Source organism: Cryptomeria japonica, chromosome 11, assembly GCF_030272615.1.
Source record: "Cryptomeria japonica chromosome 11, Sugi_1.0, whole genome shotgun sequence".
NCBI classification, from domain to species: domain Eukaryota; kingdom Viridiplantae; phylum Streptophyta; class Pinopsida; order Cupressales; family Cupressaceae; genus Cryptomeria; species Cryptomeria japonica.
Window position 1 is genome coordinate 526,648,830 of NC_081415.1, and position 24,446 is coordinate 526,673,275.

Below are 24,446 nucleotides of genomic sequence, written 5' to 3' on the forward strand. Positions count from 1 at the left end.
GTTAGGGTTAGGTTAATGGATATTCCTTTTATTCAAGGGATAAATGAATGTGAAAGGGTTAAAGGGATAACCATGGTCAAAGCAATGAATGCTTGATGAGACCCTTGGGTTAGATGAGGGTTAAGTTAGTCAAAAAGTCTCTAACCATGCAAGAGGGTTGAGTTAACCATTAATGGTTTGGAAAACTTTCAAGGTTAAGTTGTTGAAGACCTAAAGCCTTTAATGGTTTTTAAAGACTTTGAAGGTTTGAGAAGTGACTTCCCTTTGCTTAGGGATGTGACAATGATTAGGATAGGATTAGGCTAATTAGAAGGAGTTAGAAAAATCTAGAAGGGATTTAGGCATGCAAGTGGATTTTGTAGGAGAATGCAAGTGGGAGGAATTTTGGGATTTTCAATTAAAATAAAATCATTTATTTCAATTAAATGGTGTAATTTGCATTTGGATAAATATTTAAATAAATATTAATTTATTTAAATGTGAATATGAATTTTGGATTTAAATAAATCTTAATTTATTTACATGAGAAAAAGGAAGATAAAGCATTAAATGCTTGAAGACTTTGAGTGAAACCATTAAAGACTTAAGAAGACTCTAGAAGAAGCCATTAAGTTTGAAGACTTTAAGGGAAACCATTAAAGGCTTAAGAAGACTCTAGGAGGAAGCCATTAAGTTTGAAAACTTTAAGGGAAACCATTAAAGGCTTAAGAAGACTCTAGAAGGAAGCCATTAAGTTTGAAGACTTTAAGGGAAACCATTAAAGGTTTCAAGTGGGTGAGGATAAATAGGATTTTAAATAAATAATTTGTTTATTTAAAATAGTTGTGCAACTTGCATTTGTAGGAAAATACAAGTGGGTGGAGGATAAAGGATTAATTAAATAAATTGTTTTATTTCAATTTGGTTGCAAGTTGGAGATTTAAATAAAATAGATTTATTTAATTGGGGTCAACTATTTAATTAAATGTAAATTTAATTAAAAGTAGAGAGAAGGGGTTTAATTAAATAAAATGATTTATTCAATTAAATGATATAAAGGGCTTAAGTGAATTTAAATAAATAAATTGAATAATTTATTTAGTTAAATAGAAGAATGTGGTGATTTAATTAAATTAGATTTAACTAAAATAGAGGAATGAGAATAAAATGAACATTAAATATTCATTTAGGAATATGGTCATTTTTATACGTCTACAGCAATCACGGGGGAAAATAATGCAATCACCAAAGCATTGAAAGGTGGTACAGTCACTATCACATTGAAGATACAAAGATTGTCACCAAAATAACAAACAGGGAGCTTTAAGTCAGTATAATAGAACACCATTCATAGAAAATACACAATGAATAGCATGTGACTATAAAGTGCATCAAAAGAAAAAAAGCATGTATGAGTAGAGATATATTCTTCACAGGATCATCATGAGAAATTTGTGACAAAAAAGCTACAACTATCAAAAGCACAATTTGTAGTATACATTAGAATATAGCCCAAAATAGTGATATCTTATAATGAGCATTCAAAATGTTGTTAATAACTGAGAGATAAAATTGCATCATCATAAAGGAGTAATTTGTCAAACCACATAAAGAAGGTTTAGTCATAGTTGATAAGTATACAGTCAACAGTCCCTGAATCTGAGTTTTCATGAGTTCAAAGTCATTCTTAAGTTATCATCATGCGATATGATCAAAACAAATTTCAATGAAGATCATCATCCTTGAAACAGTCAAGGATATCAAGATATGCACAATTCATAAGCGCCCTTCACAAGGACAAGATAGAAATCACACCCTAAGGAGGGTTGTCATTGGTAATTTGATGATAGATAGCATCCTAAGATCACTCTAAAGATCACACTATTGTCCACCATTATAACAGTCTATGCAGATGAAGTAAAGATGTAAGATGAGTGACAAAAACCATTCATGCTCAGTTTCAAAGCCAAGGTAGATGCAAGTTGACACAAGAACCTAGTGAGAAGAGGTTGAGAAAAGATAGTCATTAATGTTGAAGTCTTCTATATCATGATTAGTATGCAAAAGAAGGACTGGTATAATTGATTTCAATAAGTAATAAAAATCAATTATAATAGTTGCCAGTATCAATAAATTCACTACAAAAATAAAGGTATCAGACCAAAATGGAATCAAGGTATGCCGTGTTGAGACAATAGAAATTCCTTCAAAAGAAAAGAGCAATCATCTCAATAGTAGTAATACAAAGATAGAGTTAGGGCATTGGAGACATAAAAAAATCAAGATAATGATTCAGAGTAGACCCCATAATAGTTATCTTGGATCATAAATACAGACTATAAGGCCACAGTGGAATATCATTCAAGATTAGAATAATAGTTATCAAGCTCTGAGTCACAAGAAAGCAATGATTAAAATCTTTTGGATCAATGAATACATACAGTGACAGGGGTACTAGACCTCTAGGAACATAAAGTGAACTAATAACTATCGCAAAGAAGATAGGTTGTAGTCTACAATAAGTAACAAACTAACATGGCAATGAATAGTAAATGGAGCTTATGGTCTCATCATAGACCTGGAACAATACACCATGACAGTTTGAAAGAATAAAAGATTCAGTCAAGACAGTCATAATAGACATTGTTACACAGACAAGTGAACAACATCAAATTTATTATCAAACAACACCATGATTGAAGAACACATATAAAGAAAACCAGCCCCATGAACACACTGTTGGCAATATTACATTATAACAGACAATGAAAGATTGTTGACAATAAGGATATTGAGAAGGTTGTTGATGATTATGGACATAACTGATTAAAGATGTTTTACTATCTTGATATTATTATTTTGTCATTGATGTCAAGAAATTGATTTTCTAATTCAGTATGATGTTGCCATATCTTGAGAAGTATGATATGAAGATTATTTAGAAGTCGATAAAAGACACAGGAAAGAATATGATGAATAAGGGGATAAGTTATTCAATGGGCAACTACTACCGAGTCAGACAATGATGAGATCATGATGATTTAGATTGTTTTAACATCATACATATGTTGTAGAATGTTAAGGTTAATACTACACTATGTTACTGAGCAAAGAACCTAGTCGGTAAACCCTAAGGTTATCACTATCGGTTAATGAAGGCAGAATGTCTACTGAGTGAAGTTTAGTATTTATCGAGTTACAACCGAGCTATAACAGAATGCATTAAATGTTTACATGTGATAGTTAATGAAGGAAGCTGATGAGCTGGAGTGAATTCAATGATTGGTAAACCATGTATGAAGATTGTTAAAGAATCTATGGTAAAAAAAGATCGGCAGGAAGATCTATAGCTCAAATTGAACCGCAATACCCTAACACAAGTTCCAAGGTAAATATGCAAGTTCCAAGGCGGGGTAAAATGTTTTTAGATCAAAGAATACATTGAACCTGGACAAGATTGAAGATCTGATGGCTATGATTGATTATGGGAAATGTGATCAATGGGATTAAGCGGTTAGAAGATTGTTTATAAATAGGAAACTGTTGATAAACAATGTATGCGGGCAAGTGTATGCACAGGGATACTACATAGTGATTACCGAGCACAAAAGCTTGAAGACCTGTTAGAACAACAAAGTATAGAGCCCAGCAGAGGGACAAGATAAGTCCTATGAATTGATTGTATTGAACAAATAAGAATCTACTTTAGCATTTTTAGATGTGAAGTTGCAGACATATTTTTATTACTATTATTTTGAGAAGTAGTAGAAAATCTCTTAACCGAGTGGACTTAATAGTCTTATATGTAAATCCTCTAGCAAGGTGACATTCTTATTGAGTGTTTGAAATCCTTTGACAAGGTCACTTCTAACAAAGTGAAGATCCTAACAGATCTGAGGGAAATCCCTTAACCGAGTCACATCTAGCAATGTGTTTGTAATCTTTAACAGGATTTGCTTTTAACCGAGCATACTCTAGAAGAGTATATTTCTTAGTGGGTCCGAAATTCCACAGTGGTTTTTCCCTATTTGGGTTTCCACATTAAATCTGGTGTTATGAGGTTTATATTGTTCATATGCTTTTGAGTTTGCATGTTTGACAATTTTTGGTTATATGACTGATATATATGTTACCAAGGTTGAATCTGATGTTTTTATGCATGATTAAGTTTGTATGATTCACCCCCCCCTCTCATCTTGTTGGCTATTGGATTTGTAATTCTATTAAGTATCAAAACTATCAATTGGTATCAAAGCTTTGGACTCCGAAAGGAAAGTTTAAAGGCACTTGAGTTAAAGATCCAAAGATGTATAAGAGGGATGCACCGAAGCTGAACAAGTCAAGTTTCTCTACAGGGCAGAAAATGATGAAGATACATCTATCAGGAGTTGGAGAATATGTTGTCTATTATCTGGAGAACGATTTCATCACACTGAGCACCTATCCATTGACAATGGAAGAGATAAAGGCAAAACAAGAACACATTCAAGCAATGATTGAAATAACATCTGCATTGACCGATTCAGAGTTTAATGATCTAGAAGCCTGCAATGATGCAAAGGCAATGTGGACTAAGCTCATATTTGTATATGGAGGAGATGAACATGTTCAAAGAGCAAAAGTATATAGTCTAAAAGGAAAACTTGAATCTATGAGGATGAATGAAGGTGAGAACATAACCCAGTATAGTACAAGACTAAAAGAGATTGTAAATCAAATCAAAGGAGCAAGAGGAACTATTGAAGAAAAGGATGTAACAAGTAAGTTGTTAAGAACCCTTCTACCTGCCTATGCAATCCGAGTCTCTGCAATCAATGAATTGAGGTCTATACCCAATATGCCAGTTTCTTTGGATGCTACTATTGGTAAGCTACATGCATTTGAGTTAAGTAATTTTGATAACAGTGGATCTTGGGTAAATAAAGTTGAATCTGCATTTAGTTCTTTTCATCTGAATGAATCTAATGATTACAATGAAAGAAAGTATAAGTACTCTGAAGGAGATCACAGTGGAGCAAGTGGAAGATTTCGGAAGAACATGGAAGAAGTACACAAACTGTATGAAGAGATCAGAAAGCAAGAAGAGTTTGAAGCACTATTGGCCAAAAGGTTACCGAGAGGCAAAGGTAAGTATAAAGGAAAACTACCTTTGAAATGTTTCAATTGTGATAAGATTGGACATATGGCTTCTAACTGTCCTGACAAAGATTTTACTAAAAAGAGAGATTACCGAGATGACAGACAGAAAGATAATCATTACAGAGGACACCAAGACTTCAGAAGAAGAGATAGAAAGACATGCTTAATAGCTAATGAGGAATCTGACGATGATAAATCAGATGAGACTGATATAGAGGAAGTTGTTTATGTGGCTATCAAGGATGGATCAGATGAAGAAAGGTATGAAGAAAAAACCCTAATATCTCACATAAACACTAATGATTCTTGGATTATAGATATTGGATTCTCACATCATATGATAGGAGATAAACACAAGTTTGCTATGTTAGAAAATTATGATGGAGGCTATGTTAGATTTGGTAATGATGCACCATGTCCAGTAAGAGGTAAAGCATCTATAACACTTCTTGATAATGCAAGATGCAATGATGTTTATTGGGTTGAAGGTTTGAAATACAATTTTTTGAGTGTAGCATAGCTAAACAACACAAGTTACCGAATAGAATTTTAGAAAGGAATTGGCAAAGTTCATGACAAGAATGGAAAGTTAGCTGCTATCGGGACACAAACAAAAGGTAATACATTTCACCTTGATTCAACTCACAATAAGTGTTTGTATGCAAAGATTGATGATACCTGGTTATGGCATAAAAGGTTTTGTCATGTTAATTTTGATAATTTGATCAAGATAAGTAAGAAGCACCGAGTAAGAGGTCTACCGAGCCTTGAAAAACCTAAGAATGCTATGTGTCGAGGATGCCAGATGGGTAAGATGACAAGATCAAGCTTTACAAGTAAGTCCTACACTTCTAAGGGAATTTTAGATCTTGTGCACACTGATCTTTGTGGTCCTATGAAAGTTCGGAGTTATTATGGTGATAAATATTTCATATTATTTGTGGATGATTATTCAAGGATGATGTAAGTAATGTTTTTAAAAGAAAAATCAGAAGCTTTTCAAATGTTTAAATGGTACAAGGCTAGAGTTGAAAAAGAAACAGGAAGACAATTGAAATGTCTTAGATCAGATAGAGAAGGAGAGTTGACTTCTGATGAGTTCAACCTATTTTGCAATGATCATGGTATAAAAAGACAAGTCTCTGCGCCAAGAACTCCACAGCAGAACGGAATAGCTGAAAGAAGAAATAGATCTATTGTGGATTGTGCTAGAACACTGATGATTGAAAAGAAAGTTCCACAAACATTTTGGAGAGAAGTAATAAGCACATCTGTTTACACCTTGAACCGAGTTCAATTGAAGAAAGGTACTTTGAAGACACCTTATGAAATTTGGTATGGCAAGAAACCTAATGTAAGTTATTTTAAAGTCTTTGGAAGTAAATGCTATGTTCATAAAGATGATAGAAATGGCAATTTTGATCAGAAAAGTGAAGAAGGAACATTTCTAGGTTATTCTTCTAGAAGCAAAGCATTTAAATGTCTAATCAAATCATCTAACAAAATAGTAGAAAGTGCAAATGTGAAAATTGATGAATTTGCAGAAAGAAATGATGAAGGAAATTCCAAAGAACCAGAAGACTATGATGGATTTGTCTATGTGCAACCGAGAAGTCCTACCGAGAAAACTGTTGAAGAAAATGAAGAAAATATCCAGTTACCGAGTGATGAAGAAGATCATATAGAGCCTACCGAGCCTGTATTAGCCAAGTATGTCAGAAGACATCATGCACCAAGTTAGATTATAGGAGATAAGGATGATCTAGTGATGACAAGGAACAAACTGAGACAGAACACATGTTTGATATCTGAATTTGAACCAAGAATAGTGAAAGAGGCATTTAACAGTGAAGATTGGATAAATGCTATGACAGAAGAGATTGATCAAATCAAGAAGAATGACACATGGACACTGGTCCAAAGACTAAAGGACAAAAATGTAATCGGTACAAAGTGGATCTTCAGAAACAAACTAAATGAAAAAGGGGAGGTCATTCGGAATAAAGCAAGATTAGTTTGCAAAGGTTATGCCCAAGAAGAAGGAATTGATTATGGTGAGACTTTTGCACCTATTGCTAGACTTGAAGGAGTAAGAACATTGTTGGCATATGCTTCTTTCAAGAACTTCAAGGTATATCAAATGGATGTCAAATCTGCATTTTTGAATGGTATATTAGAAGAAGAAGTTTTCATTGAACAACATGAAGGATTTGTTGAAGACAATAATAAAGATCAGGTATGTAAATTAAACAAAGCTTTATATGGTTTGAAACAAGCACCAAGAGCATGGTATGAAAGATTGCACTCTTATTTGATTAAGATTGGTTTTATAAGGACAAGTGAGAACAATAACATGTACATGAAGAATGATGGAATACTGATCTCAGCCATATTTGTTGATGATATTATATTTTGTAGAAATGACTCTTTATGCAAGAACTTTGGAAATGAAATGAGCAAAGAATTTGAGATGTCATTAATCGGTGAGATAAAGTATTTGATAGGTTTATAGATACTGCAAATGAAAAATGAGATTTTCATTACTCAATCCAAGTACATAAAGGAAATCTTGAAGAAATTTGGAATGGAGGATTAAAAACCAGTAAGTACTCCTATGACTACCAACTGTAAACTATCAAAGAATGATGAATCTGCATCTGTTGATGAGACACGTTACTAATCTATGATTGGAAAGTTGCAATATGTTGCTCACAGTAGGCTAGATATAGCACATGCAGTAGGTATTGTTGCAAGATTTTCTGCAGATCCTAAGGAAACACACATGACGGCAATCAAAAGAATTTTTAGATACTTGAAAGGCACTGAAGATTATGGCTTACTATATTAGAAAGGAAATGATTTTGATTTAAAAGTTTATACTAATGTTGATTGGGCAGGCAACATTGATGACAAGAAAAGCACAAGTGGAGGAGCTTTCTTTTTAGGAGAAAGACTAGTGAGTTGGCTTAGCAAGAAACAAGGATGTGTTTCTCAGTCAACATCTGAAGCTGAATATGTTGCTGCAGCACTGAATTGCACCAATATTGCATGGATCAAACAACTATTGGAAGGTATAAATGAGAAAGTTACCGAGCCAGTAACTATATTCTGTGACAATATCAGTGCCATTAATATTTCAAAGAATCTTGTTATGCACTCTAAGACAAAGCACATATCTATCAAATATCATTATCTTAGAGAAGAAGCTCAAGAGAAGAAAGTGGTGTTAGAATATGTTAGCACAAAGGAGCAAATAGCAGATATCTTCACCAAGCCACTACCAAAGGACACTTTTGAATATCTCAGAAGTAAGTTAGGGGTCCTCGCCCTATCTTTTATTCACTGACCGAGTTCTATGAAAGCATCAATTTGATGACTCTAAAGAATACCTTTTAGGAGTTGATGCTAAGTTACACACTTTAGGAGGTTTTCTAAAGGTGTGGAGGAAACAATAAACAGGAAATAGGAATTGAAGACAAATGCTCTAACCGAGACTCAATTGATACACAACAGCAGTAAATAACTTCTTATAGAAAGAAATTATGTTTTAGTTCTTTTCTTTTTGGCATTGTTGTCAAAGGGGGAGAAGACCTACCAAAGGGGGAGAAGACCTGAGAAGACTAATATATGGGAGAAGACTGAGAGAAGACTATAGATTGAAATAAAGACTGAGAAAATAGGAGAAGTCTAATGTATGGGGGAGAGCATTTCAGCATTTTTAGAATCACAACAATCCAAATCTTTTAAAGGTCAAATCAATAGGTTTTGCCATCAATGCCAAAGGGGGAGATTGTTGGCAATATTACATTATAACAGACAATGAAAGATTGTTGACATTTCAATAAGGATATTGAGAAGGTTGTTGATGATTATGGACATAACTGATTAAAGATGTTTTACTATCTTGATATTATTATTTTGTCATTGATGTCAAGAAATTGATTTTCTAATTCAGTATGATGTTGTCATATCTTGAGAAGTATGATATGAAGATTATAAACAAGTCGGTAAAAGACATAGGAAAGAATATGATGAATAAGGGGATAAGTTATTCAATGGGCAACTACTACCGAGTCAGACAATGATGAGATCATGATGATTTAGATTGTTTTAACATCATACATATGTTGTAGAATGTTAAGGTTAATACTACACTATGTTACCGAGCAAATAACCTAGTTGGTAAACCCTAAGGAACCTAGTCGGTAAACCCTAAGGTTATCGCTATCGGTTAATGAAGGCAGAATGTCTACCAAGTGAACTTTAGTTTTTACCAAGTTACAACCGAGCTATAACAGAATGCATTAAATATTTACATGTGATAATTAATGAAGGAAGCTGATGAGCTAGAGTGAATTAAATGATTGGTAAACCGTGTATGAATATTGTTAAAGAATCTATGGTAAAGAAAGATCGGCAGGAAGATCTACAGCTCAGATTGAACCGCAATACCCTAACACAAGTTCCAAGGTAAATATGCAAGTTCCAAGGCGGGGTAAAATGTTTTCATATCAAAGAATACATTGAACCTGGACAAGATTGAAGATCTGATGGCTATGATTGATCATGGGAAATGTGATCAATGAGATTAAGTGGTTAGAAGATTGTTTATAAATAGGAAACTATTGATAAAAAATGTATGCGGGCAAGTGTATGCACAGGGATGCTACATAATGATTACCGAGCACAGAAGCTTGAAGACCTATTAGAATAACAAAGTATAGAGCCCAGTAGAGGGACAAGATAAGTCCTATGAATTGATTGTATTGAACAAATAAGAATCTGCTTTAACATTTTTAGATGTGAAGTTGCAGACATATCTTTATTACTGTTATTTTGAGAAGTAGCAAAAAATCTCTTAACCAAGTGGACTTAATAGTCTTATATGTAAATCCTCTAGCAAGGTGACATTCTTATTGAGTGTTTGAAATCCTTTGACAAGGTCACTTCTAACAAAGTGAAGATCCTAACAGATCTGAGGGAAATCCCTTAACTGGGTCACATCTAGCAATGTGTTTGTAATCTTTAACAGGATTTGCTTTTAACCGAGCATACTCTAGAAGAGTATATTTCTTAGTGGGTCTAAAATCCCACAGTGGTTTTTCCCTATTTGGGTTTCCACGTTAAATCTGGTGTTATGAGGTTTATATTGTTCATATGCTTTTGAGTTTGCATGTTTGATAGTTTTGGGTTATATGACTAATATATATGTTACCGAGGTTGAATCTGATTTTTTTATGGATGATTAAGTTTGTATGATTCACCCCCCCCCCTCTCATCTTGTTGGCTATTGGATTTGTACTTATATTAAGTATCAAAACTATCACACACACACATATATAGAAGAAAGTTCATTTTAGAATAGATTGCAACATTAAAATCAATCGACAAGGTACGGTTTCAGTTACAACATCATGCAGAGTCGCCATCAAAGGTTTTATTCACCAACATAAATAATAATAATAAAAAAAGAGGCAAATATACAGTTACAAAGGGCTTTGAAGATTGCAAAGAGTAACAAAGAGTGTGTCGATCAAAAGAAAATTATAACAATCTACACATTGAACTTCACTTTTAGTGAGTTATTTGGTGAGCTAAGATGGAGTAACAGGGTTTAAAAAGAAAAGCATTGCCAAGACCTTATAAGCTATGGAAAATTTCTCAAATATATTATACACATGCATAAATTGAAATCATAATACTAATCAGTCACAGTCAGGTTCCCTCGACAACATACCTATCTTACAAGGACCTAGGGCATTAAACAAAAGCAGTGGCAATGTTTCACAGTGCTAAGAAACTTTAAAAGACAGTTACAATACAAAAGAGGATAGCAGGGCATCCAAACAGTAGAGTACAAAGAAACTCTAAGAAACTTCTAAGGCACTGTCAGAGATATCTATATTTTGACAGTTGAATGCATTAAAAGGCAAGAGGGAAAAACAAACCTCTCTCTTAGGAAAAACAGTGGTATCACCCCTGTCTAAGGCAAAAGAAAGGATAATCATAATGAAACCCCTATAGCAGTCAACAAAGATCTTTACCATAGAACAACAGTAGCAAGGCATTTTTGGCTAAGCGAACTACCAAAAAATGAAGATAGTCTTCACTGTCAAAAGCATTCACCAAAAAATATTTCATAATGAACAAGAACAGTCCCCGCCTACAATATGCCAACCAAGATTGCAGATATCAAGACACAGAGAATGCATGTGTAGAATGGTTTTATGCAAAAGTCTTAAAAATATATATGAATAGAAGCGTGATTTATGCATTAAAATATTTTTCATAAAGAAATGACACAAAGAAAAGAGGAAGAAATTAACTCACCAGATAGAAACATCCAGTTGAAACCCTTGATTCAAAGCCAGTTCAAAGACCCACAAAAGCATGCATAGTGTTGGCCATAGGAGTTAGGGCAGGAGTCTCCTTCAGCAAGAGTAAAATGCAAAATACCTTCTTAGGGTTCGAACTCTCCTTTTCACATGCCCTAACTCACATGCCCTGAAATGTCGGGTTTTGTATTTATTTGTAAGAAAAAAAAATTGCATGTAATAAAAACCGGTGGTCATAACTTTAAAAGTTATTCAACCTAATGCATGTGGTAAAGCCCATTTGTAAAAACTAAGAGATTTATTAGCTCTTTATTTTATCCTTATATTTTAATATATAATAATTAAGATTTAATTCTTTAAATTAATCTTAATTAATATATATTAAAATATAGGTGGTTTTTATTGTATTTATATTTTAATATGATTTTATTAAGATTATTTTTTCTAAATAATCTTAATAAATTTATATTAAAATATAAAATGAGTTTAATTGAAGAATAATAATCTTATTCACACTCGTCTTTAAAAAAATTGTTTGTTATTAAGTGATAAAATTATTCTATAGAAGGAAGAGATATGCATAGCATGCAGAACTACAACAGAAGAAGAGCTTTCTTTTCAGTATTATTTTTGACATTAGAGGGCATGCAAATTTTTCAGAGGTAGTTGGCTTTTCTCAGGGTTGCTATATTTGGCTCATGATCATGCAGCTTTAAGTGGAAGGAGTTTTTTGTTTTTCTGAGACTATATTTGGCTGAGTGGCAATTCTATTTTCAGCGAAGGGAGTGATTTTTTCTATTCATAAGCTATATTTGGTAGCTTGTCAGACAGTTTTCAAAAGGAAACAGGTTGCTTTTTTGTGGCTATTTTAAGTAGCATGTCATGCAAATTATTTTAGAAGACGGGTTGCTTTTTCAGATGAGCTTTTTGGCAACAAAAGTGATAGTTCTATTTTTAGTATAGGGGGTCTTTTTCATGCACTATTAGTGGCAGACCTATTTTGAGCATTGGAGGCTATTTTTGGCAACGTTAAGCATGAGTTTTTTGGGCTATTTTGGGCAAATTCGCCCAAGGCTTTTTCTCATGCAGTTTTTTATATTTAGGGTTTTTGAAGGAGATGAACTTCACGGGTTCTATATATTCTCCTCTCTCCTTCTTTTTCCCCTCTGGTTATTTCTTTTTTCTTACACATACAACAAAAAGAATTGTGTATCAACACTTAGCATTTTTTAGTTATTGTAATATAGTTATATTTCATTCAGTTTTGCAATAAAGAGTTATTTCCTTATCAGTATTTATTGCTTTTTTCATTGTCAGGTGAGCGATTTGACAGAGTTGTTGTGATTTTTACAATCCTGTACTCCGTCACGCTCTTGCTTTGAAGAAGTAAGATAATTTCACAGTGATTCAGGTTGTGGGTTGTGTTCATTTAATTTTTTAATTCCTTGCATGTTGTGAAAATTCACTTTGCCTACATGCAGAAGTTGGATAGCTTTAAACCTTTTCACAATTTTTTTATGAATTGGGTGGTCTAATTGATTTGTGAAGTGTTTCATTCAGTATCGCAGTTGTTATAGTTTTAGTGCAATAGTTTAAAACTCCATAATTTTGGTGTATCACCTCCATTAGGATAGGTTTTTTCATCACATGCAATCCTTTTACCCTTTTCTCACAAGAAGTTAGTTGTAGGAGATCCATCAAGACAGGAAGCCAACCTGATCTCTGGAGATTCACCTTGATCAATTTGAGAAACCCATAGGCTCAAAGGTGTTTCCATGTTTCACAGGATTGCTTGGTTTCACACTTAGCATCACAGGTGCAATCACTCGTGACAACAGTGCACCAAGAGAAGTCATTAATAAAAGTGAGTGCATACTTAGCCCCTGAAAATGAAGAAGTCAAAAATGACATGAGGTCACTATGTACAAACTCAAGGGGTGTTGAGTCATGTGTGTACATAAAGGGACCCCTATGATTTTTTCCAAGTACACAACCTTCACATTCTCTTAAATAAGAGATATGAGGAAGACCAATCACTAAGTTTTATGTGCTTATTTATTGAAGATACCTATAATTCGGGTGTCCAAATTCTTCATGCCAAAGTTGCTCACTGAATCTATATGAGAAATAAGGGATGATCCTGATGAAGTCTCAAATTCATTAAACCTATATGAATGGGCTACATGATCAATATTGCATGGAGCAACGACCTTCTTAGGGTCTTGAAAGTCTTGAATAGTTATATCATTAAGAGAGAACTCAACAAGCCTTCCATCACCATGATGACAAATATGATAAATGGAAGGCATATTTTGTGACATATTAGGAACAAGGTGAACATCATCAATGCAACCATCCTACATCTGAATTGAGCCTATCCCTAGAACTAGAATTTGTTAAGAGTTTCCAACAACAATATGAGAATTACTAATATCAAAAAGAGAATCAAGAAGATCCACAATATGAGTCATATGATGTGAGGCACCAGAATCTAGAATCCAACTGTCACTGGTATAGGACAAATATCTAGTTGAAAGAGCTTGTCCTTTTCCCAAGTAAGAAGACTAAGGTATGCTAATATTGTGCTTCCTCGTGCCTTCCTCCAATGATGTTAACCTCACAGAACAATGTGCATCATCATGTCATAATTTTTCATAAAAGGAACAATTCTTCATCTTCTTCTTAGACTTGGAGGATGACTCTCTTGAATTGGAAGGAGGAGGAGGTCTAAGATTATAAGTTTGATCATTCTTCACCTTAGGCTTGGAGGGAGGCTCAACTCCTGTAGGAGAATCTTTCTTGTCCTTCTTATTCTTATCCTTGCCCTTAGAAGATTGAGCAATCAAAGCATGACTCTTGAAGAGCATCCATCTTAATCAACTTGGCTCACTCCCTAGTTAGATGATGGTAAAACACCTCAAAAGAAGGCTTCTTATGATCTTCTCCCATGGCATCCATAGTAGAATAAACGGTAGAGACAAATAATTGAATTTAACCTCTTAGTTTAGATGGGATCAAGAAGATACACTCTTCATCATCTTTTGCATGACCACATCCTTTGAGTTGTTACAAAATCAACTTGAACTATGCAAGTAAATCTCAAATAATGGGAAATACATCTAGAGAAAGAGAAGTGAGATTGGCTACAAGTTGTAAGATCTTGAATTGATTGACCTTACTATAAAATTCAACAAGCTTCTCCCACACCTCTTTAGGTATCTTACACTCCTCAATATGAAACAATAAACTATCAAAAACATGGATACCGATGAGTCTTTTCGCAACATCCACATTGTTTCAATGAACAAACTGCTCAAACACCTTAGTAAACTCAAGTTGGTCTTCATCCAACATTTTACAAATACCCCAAGATTGTAACAATTGTGAAATACTGAGCTTCCATGTGTGATAATTTTGTGGAGTGAGCAACTAAATCCTTGGTTTTGACATAATGTGCAAGTGAACACAAAAGGACCAATACGTGGCTTACACCCCCCTCAAGAAACTAGAATTTGTAATCCCCAAGACTATTTTTTCCAAATGACACCAAATAAAAGCAACAAAAATAATGTGCAACTTCCAAATAGTAAAATAGTCAAAATATGGCAAAACATTTAGAAAATACCTAGTCCAAGGTGAAGTTCATGGAAGTGTCTTTTTGACAATATATAGTTTTTCAAAAATTGCTTCCATTTGCAAAAGTTATGCAAAAATGAAAAAAATGCCTACTATAGGCACTTTGGAGACCAAGTCAAATAATTGATACTACCATATGACCACAAATGAACAAAAAGGTAAAATATTAGGGCCCTTTAGGCTGGGAGAGTGCCAATATGTGAAGTGTTGGCAGGCCAGTTGTACTACACAGGATCTAAATCACCTTTAGGCACAAAGTCCTTAACACACCACCATTGTTGGAAAGTAGTCTCCACATATGCACTTGGGTGAGAACCTTTACTAGTGCGCACAATATTTAATTTTGGTGTCAAGCTATAGAAATATCCAAAACCCACCAGGCACCTAAATAGAAATATGTTTTCAAGACTTTATGAATGCTAAAGTTTGAGCAAACAATACCATCCAATGAAAGAAGAGCTTGCAAAAAATAAGAGACCATGCAAAGGAATGAGAGCCTGTGTAGATTTAAGTGTAACAAGGTCAAGAAAACTTGCAAAGAGCATAAATTGCAAGATTTATTATCCTAGATATAAACTACTCACCCAATAGTAAAGTGCCAAGAAAAATATATTATCGAACTCAAGCCAAAATTGCCTACCAACCAAATGCATTAGTTCACAAAAAAGGCGACAATATATAAACGTTGTCCTTCAACAATATGAAAAAATAGCCTCTAAGAATTCTTAAATCGCTAACAAGGAATGAAGAAGAAATAGACAAAACAAAAGTTTGCCTACCCTATGAAGGGACGCATCTATTATGGCTTCAAAACCTTCAATTCATACAGTGTGTTGTTGACAACTTAAAAAATCATGGTCATTCTTTTCAAAATCAACGGTGTATAACAATCAATAACCTATGTGTTATTGACTCCGTACTGTGGTTTTGGAGCCAGAATAGCTCTGGGCTCCTGGGAACACTATGCATACTATAATCTGCCAATCAAAGCACTAGGTGATGGGTTTTTCTAGGCTCTTAATTACAATAATAAACATAGCCCCATATGCTCAATCACAAAAAATACTAATTTCATTTGGTGACAAGACAATTAATACTTGTCACAAAAAATAATTAAAGTGCCTCAAATGCAATTAATGAATATTCTTAAGAAGGAAGGGTTTGTACGATTGATCATTTTGATACCATGTTAGAGCACCCGAGAGGACAATCCACAAACCAAAATAAACCTTCACAATGATCAAGAAGAGAACCAAAAGGATTTTATTTCACTAGAAATGAATAATGAGTGAGATAATACAAAATGTACAAGCACCTCAAATGTATAATGAATGTGTGATGAGATACCAGACAACCACCAACAACTACCTCAACCAAAAAGAAAAATAATTCACTAAACATTTTTAAATACTAGCAACTAATAATGTAAAATTTCAATATCCTAAGTAAACTTAAGCCTACACCAACATCATGCATAGTTAGTAGATTGGATTTCAAAATTACACTGGTTGAATTGACTATTCTTGGCCTATAGGAAAGATTAAGTCACACTAAGCTAACTTTCTCATGTGTCCATTTCTTCAAAAGGGATCCTTGACATCCATTCAACCATGCATCTTCATGAATACCAAATCTACTCTCTTTCATTTGTACATTTTTTAGTTACTTTTAGTCTAACCTTATATTATTGGATCTCACTTTTGGAATATTAGGTTTATTATAATGAAAGTGTGATAATCTTTTGATAGTTCAATTGATAGAATAAATAAAGACCTTTTTATAGATTATTGGAGTAGGTATTTAAAAAATTTGTTTGATTTTTTTGTCACTAGGTAGATTTACAATAAATAAATCTCCGCAATTGTTGACAAGTCTTATAATTTCTTGTTTAGGAGTCTTAATGAAACATATAAATTTTAGAATTCTAAAAGATTAATTAATCTCTTTATATACTTATAAATTTTTCTATTCCCAAAATATTTACCCATTGAATTCTCAATCACAATCCGTTAATAAGAATAAATTGTGACTGAAACAATGGTATAGTTCATTAAAAAATGCTCTAAAATGTTGGAGATATGAAATAGATTTATGCATTTCATGCTAGATTGAAAGATTAGGTTTAAGAAGATATCAACTCAAGATTGTGAATTATTGATCAATCATACTATGGACACCTAAACACGTCCATACCCGACAACACTTGACCTTATCCCATTCTAGCCAAGTAAATAAATATTTATGATTTATTTAATTCATCCTTTGTCTTTATCACCTTAAATAAATAAATTTAGATTTATTTAATTAAATTTAGCCTTCACATTTATCCCTTTACATTTAGTTAAATAAATTTATATTTATTTAATTAAGTCTAACCATACTCCCCATATCCTCCAACTAAATCCATTCTTTCATGATCCACCCCTTCATCATCCTTATCATTTTCCCTTTCATTTTGCATCATGTAGACCTCCTATCCATTTTGGAAGCACACCCTTGTTCTTGGAATCTACATGTTCTCTCAAGGGCCTATACCACTACCTCCTCATCATCCTTCCTAATCCTATTAGTGACTAGGGCATTATCATACTAGTTTGTATGCTTTCCTATCTACTATACTTTATTCTTATTTGATATAGCATCACTTCATGATGCTATATCAAATAGGGGCAATATGTAGACACATACATTGTCCATACTTGACGACACTTGACTTTAGGCCATCATAGACTATTAAATAAATATTTATTATTTATTTAATTTAATCTTTAACTTTATCCCCAACCTTTAATTAAATAAATTTATTTAATTATGTTTAATCTTATCCTAACATAATAGATAGCTCTCTCTCAACGATGGCGAGCTTAGAGGAGGAGTGAAAAAAGGCAAGCGAACATAGAACTGCCACCTAGAAACCACAATCAAACAAAAGATAGTGCAATAGAGAATGGGCATATCCTGCAATGGGTTTATGAATAGGGGCATTGGGTGGACAAATGCCTTCTAAGGAACCAATGAAAAGATGCAAGGACAATTAGAAATGGAAGAGGGTGGAAGAGGGCAATACATCTGAGGAATTTTTTAGGACAATAGATCAGGGCAACAAGGGTTTGTTCATGGGTACAATAAAAACCCACAATGGGCAAAACCAGGATTGGTGGATCACCAAAATTGGGTAATCCCTAGTCTAGGGGTGAGGAGGGTGAAGTAAACTATGGTCAATTAGGGTAAAAAGGTCATAACAAATGCAAAATCATCCAAAAATTGGAGAATCAATACCCTAAACAACCCAAGAAGTGAAAGAACTAGTAGGCCATGAAAAGGAAAGGCACCAATATATTTGATCGCTGCTCTGCACTCAAACTTTGGGTAACACAACTTAGGTGAGTCAAATTCAACACATCAGCCCCCAGATAAGAGTATTTTATTTTTTTAAGAGAAGGAATGAATAAGAAATTATGTAGATAGACTAAAAGAGGTTGGACTCCTTGTCAAATGGGGGAGGGGTTGGCTAGCATATGGTAAAATTGAAAACTGGTATGAATAGCAGTGGGGATCTAGCATTCAATTGAAAGCATTACCCAATAGTTTTTTCTTGGTAAAATTCCCTTGAAACAATGAGAGATGGATTGTCCTCGATCATGGACCTTATATGTTGGATGAAATAGGGATTTACATGCAAGAATGGAAACCTAATTTTGACCCCTAGAAACAACAGATAGAGGCATATCCAATTTGGGTTAGGCTATATAATCCACCTATAGAATACTAGGAAGAGGGAATACTCAAGGAGATTGGACATAATATAGGACCATTCATTCAAGTAGATAGGAAAATGGAAGACAAAAGCTTTGGTACTTATGCAAGGATGTGTCTCAATTTAATGCCCCTTACTTTGATCCCACAAGAAATAGAGAGTCAAACAAAATAGAGAGTGTGGAAATAAAAAGGTAGAAAAAGAGGACCGATTGGTGCTATGTCCAAAATGCAATTATAAAGTACACGGATAGATGGATTGTTGGATCTCTACATCAACCAACAAAGACGAAACATATGAAGTTGTGGAAATGTGGCAGCTAGAAGAAGAAAAAAGTGATGTGGCGACTAGGGACCCCTCTTCAACAAAAAGTAAGAGCAAATAGGAGGGGAAGGTGAGATGGGATCAACAGATGCAGGAGTAGGGAAAATAGAGGCAAACATGATTTCCCCCAATGCAAGCAAGGAGAAAGATGGTTCGGGGAAATATTAGAGTGCTAGGGTTTTGAAGATATCTTAGATAATTCAAACAAAAAATGGAAGAGTCAATTCAGGATGCAACATTCATGCATATATAAGTTCAGGAACATGGGAAGGCCATAGAATATGAGGGTGAGGGGATCAAGGACAATGATACTAATTTTCAAAACTATGAAATAGAAATAGTAAATGCTAAGATGCAAGAATCAAGAGACGTTTTTCAAAGAATGAAGGATAGGATCTATGACATGATACCAATCCCACAAAACAATGACCCAGATCCAATAATTGAAGGGGAAATGGCAGAGGAAGACTCTGAATCAGAGGAGGAAAGAGGATAAGATGAGGAGGATGAGATTTTGAAGAAAATAATGCTAGAGTAAAACAAATCAAAACTGAAAAATTTAATTTATAAAAAGAAAGGCAAACTAAGCCCCAAAACAAACAAAGCAAAACTAGAGATATCTGCCAATGCAATTGGACAAAGAAAACTAAGATTAGGGAAGGATATCCTACTTCCCTGGGGACAATGAGGATCCTAACATGGAATGTTAAGGGCATAAATGCCCCTTAACAAATGGTTCTTGATCAAGCATTAGATAGATCAAGCAAAAACTGATATTGGTCTAATATAGGAAACTGAGTGGAGTAAGGAGGAAAGTGAGTAAAGAATAAGAAATTAGAGACAATGGTTTGGAAACATCATAAGCTCAAAAGGATCTTTAGGAGGTTTGGGATTATTATGGAACTCTCTCAAGATTGAGGGTTCTTTGGTTATAGATAAGAGTAATTGGATCATGCCAAGGTGCAAGTCATTGCAAAAAAATGAAAATTTCTACATAATAAATGTGTTTGGGACAATATCGACGAGCAGTAAGAGGAAGACTTAGCAACAAATATCTAGTATTCTCATGAGCTACATAAGAGAAAAATTTATCATTAGGGGTATTTCAATGCCACTATGAACAATGGAGAAAAGAGGGGGGCATAACCAACATGTTGAACATTCAATTGGATTTTTGAGCATTTGTTGATGACAATCAGTTATTGGATATAAGGACAAAGAATGGGGTTTTCACCTAGGCCAATAGGAGAAAAGGATTTACTAACATTGTAGAAAGACTTGACAGATTTATGATTGCTGGGGAATGGTACAATCAAGCTGGCATACAAGATGTTGAGATTATTCCTTTCATAGGCTGGGACCACTACCCAATGGGACTAACCATCAATCTGGAAGAACCCTCGACTAGTAGCACATTCAAATTCGAAAACATGTGGCTAAGAGACATCAAGCTAAAGGATATTAATAAAGGATGGTAGAGAGAGATTGATGTTGGAAATCATTCCAAACTTTATCAGATAAGCAAAAACCCCAAGCATATCAAGAACAAGATTAAAGTTTGGAACAAAGAGCATTTAAAGGGCATCATTTAAGAAAGAGAAATGGTAGAAAAGGAATTGGCTGCCCTTAATGAAATTATATTTGAAAGAGGCATGAGAGAAAAAGAATATGAAGCAAAAAAAGCTTCAAAGAAGGAGCTTTTGGAGTTGCGGGCCAAAGAATAATGCTATTGGAGGTAGAAGTTAAGAGAAATATGGTTAAATGAGGGAGATAGAAAAATTAAGTTTGTTAGTGTAGGTTTTTTATTTTCCTTACATTAGGGGGTATTTTTTTCCTACACATATATTATTAATATTGCTTAGGTTATTAGGAGTGGTTAATATGTGGACACATGGCAAATTACTTCAGGTACATGTTTCGCTCCTACCTACACATGGGTAGTTTAGTTACACACCCTCTTTTGGCTTGTTTTGCCACCTCACATAGCCACTATTTTGTCATTTCTTAAGTGGGTTATGGGGTAGTTGGGTTCCTCACCCTATTTCGCCTTTATGTGTTGCCTCTTATAACTCCTTTTTTATTTTCATGTAAGGAGGTTATGCCAAATGTTTTGGTATTTACCAAGAAAGTAAAACCTCCCACTTTTTATGGGGAGTGGGAGTTAATGCACCTCTTGGATATATATGCTATTATTTTTCTATATAATAAACACTATACTCTCACCTTCACAAATTTAGTGATAGCTCGGTTAGAGTCTTCTCAAAATTTTCCTCTTTGCTTCTATTTTTCTCTCATATCAGATTTATTTGCATTCAACTATTTTGATAGTTGATCATATATTGCTTGGAGTTGCATGTCATCTATGACCAACATCAGATCCTAGCTCGATTCTTGCTTCTCATAGAATCTAACATGGTATCAGAGTTGTGTTGTCTGGTATAGCTCATTGTTTTTCTGATTTATTTAAGAGATTTGAGACTATTAGATAGATAATATTTTCCTTAAAAACCAAATATTCTCTTCTCCTACATTCTCGTGTGACCTAGAGAATCAAAACAGCTTGAAAGAAAACAAACTTCTAGTTAAATCTAGTTTTATATATATGTGTGTTCCTGTGAGATCCAGGTGATCATAGCTTTTTGGTAATATTGGAAGTTTCTTCAACATTTACAGAGTGTCCAAAAAGGCTTGAGAAAGTCATGAGTGACTTTTATTTCATCAAAATTAGAGTTTGGGGGACATAGTAAAAAAAACTGAGTGAATTTTTTTATTGGAGTTGTTTTCATTTTGGCTTCAGAATTCTAGCTTCCTCTCATTTGCAAGAAAAATGATTTCTAGGTTTGTTTCCTAACATTAGAAAATTTATGGGTTTCTTCTCTTTTTTTCATAGTCAGTATTATTTTCTAGAAAAGAGTTTAAATAAGGCATAATTTTCTTAAAAATTGCATAACTTTTGCCTCGGATGTTGGATTTCTCAAACAAGCACTTGATGGAAAGCTAGAAATAAGAAATTTCCATTCATGATGAACATAAGTGTTTAAAGAAACAAAATTCATCATCTTTCACATCTTCTAGAAAATAATAATATCAAGGTGCTTGATTCAATCAAACGGAGTTCATCAGAAGGATCTTCAAAGGACACGAATAAGAATAAGGGGAAAGGAGGGTAAGGCCCTAGTTGCTATTGCTTCACAAACAAATTCATGGATCATTAACTCAGGTGCTTCGCACCACATGGAATTCATTTGTTTGCGGGGGTAAATAAAAAATGCTAATGGAAGAGTCTAACCAATAGCTACAAAAACAAGATGAAAACGTGGAAAGAAAAATGGCTCACCTCTGTAGGCATGTTATTGATGTTGAAGGCAGTCCTATCGGCCATACCAGTCGACTCAATGTCATACCTGAAAATACCAACAGTTGTGGAAGACACCCTAAATCAAATCATAAGAAGATTTTTTTGGAGTGGAATCGACAAGCAAAACAAATTCCCACTCATTGTGTGGGACAAAGTATGCACGCCAAAAGGAGTTCATACTGCAAGCATCAGACAACTTTCCACCATAAACCTCACCATGGGGGCAAAGCCGGTATGGAACATTTATGCAAATGGAAATAAAAAATGGTTGAATATTTTGAGAAGAAAATATTTGGATTTAGATGAACCCACGAGAATTTTAACTATAGGGGACCCCCTAGAAGATCAACCATTTCAAATTACATTATGGAATGCAAAGATATTGTGTCACATCATGTCACATGGGAGGTTCAAAATGGTCGTAGCGCCTCATTTTGGACAGACTTGTGGGAAGGGGAGAAATAAATCGATTATCACCCCAAATTGGAAATCATTAAACAAGAAATGATTAAATTATGGGGGAGGAGGATTTGCGACTATGGGATGCATGTTGAATAGAATGGGGTAAAGCAGTGGAGATGGAGATCCTTTGGAGAAATCAACACTTTGAATGAACAAAAAGAAGCCCTAATTGAAATACTAAGACAAAGACACTTCTCGCCTTCAAATGAGGAAGACATTATTCATTGGTGTGGGTCAAATACAGGAGTATACAAAGTCAAGATGGGATACAAGGGGAAGGAAGTTTCTCTTGCCAAAAAATATTAGCCTACCAAGCTACTATGGAACAAACACTACTTACACAAGGCTTGAGTTTTCACCTGCATGGAAGTCCAAAAGGAAATCCTAACTAAGGATCGTCTACAAAAAAATGGGAATCCAAGGACTGAATAGGTGTGTCCTTTGTCAGTCAGATTGAGAAACTACCAACTACTTACTTTAAAACTGTCCATATGTGAAGAGATGCTAGAAATTCTTCATGAAAAAACCGAACCTTCAATGCCCACTACCATGTAACATTGGGGATTGGTTTAGCATGCGGCCCATTATCAGAAGAAAGGCCCTATTTGACAATCTATGGAATATACTCTCGTTAGAAATTGTCTAGGAGCTATGGAAAGAAAGAAATAGAAGAAAATTCCAAGGAAAAGTAATGCACATGAGGACTTATGTAAGAAAATGGAAGATTTGACCACAAAACTAGTCAATAATGTTCAACTAGAAATAATAAATTGAAGCATAAAATATGCACAAGATGGGACAATGAGATGATGAAGGTGTTTCAGTATCTCAAAGTGGCCCTTGTTAATGGGGTTCATAAAGTTTATCTTCCCAATAACCCGAGAGAGGGAGTGTAGTGGGTTGCCCCAGATAGCAGATGGATAAAGGTCAACTTTTATAGAACTTTTAAAGGAAATTAGGGGCCAAGTGGGATTGGATGTGTGGCTTGAAATCATACTATAAAAATCCTTACAGAGATGTCAATACATAGCAGAGAGGCAACAAACAATATAGAAGAATTTAGGGTGGCATTGACATGGCTACAAATGGGGATGAAATTGAAAGCTAGTCAGATTCACCTTGAGGGGGGGTCACTAATAAATATTAATGTCATTAGATGAAACCACATGCCCAATTATAAATTGGCTCATTGGCTTTGGTCATCAGGGAGGCAATTGCAAAATTTGAAGAATTTAAAATTTTGCATATTTACAAAGAGGGCAATGTTGAGATAGATAGACATGCCAAACTAGTAGCTGATGCAGAAGATGGAGTTGACATCATGAAATGTAATTTGTAGGTCTAAGGGGATATAATCTGTCAAAGATATGGATCTCCACCTTCCCTACAAAATAATCACGCAGAGGTGATACAAGGCTCAGAGCATGATCTCACATGAGGATGGCAGGCAATAGAG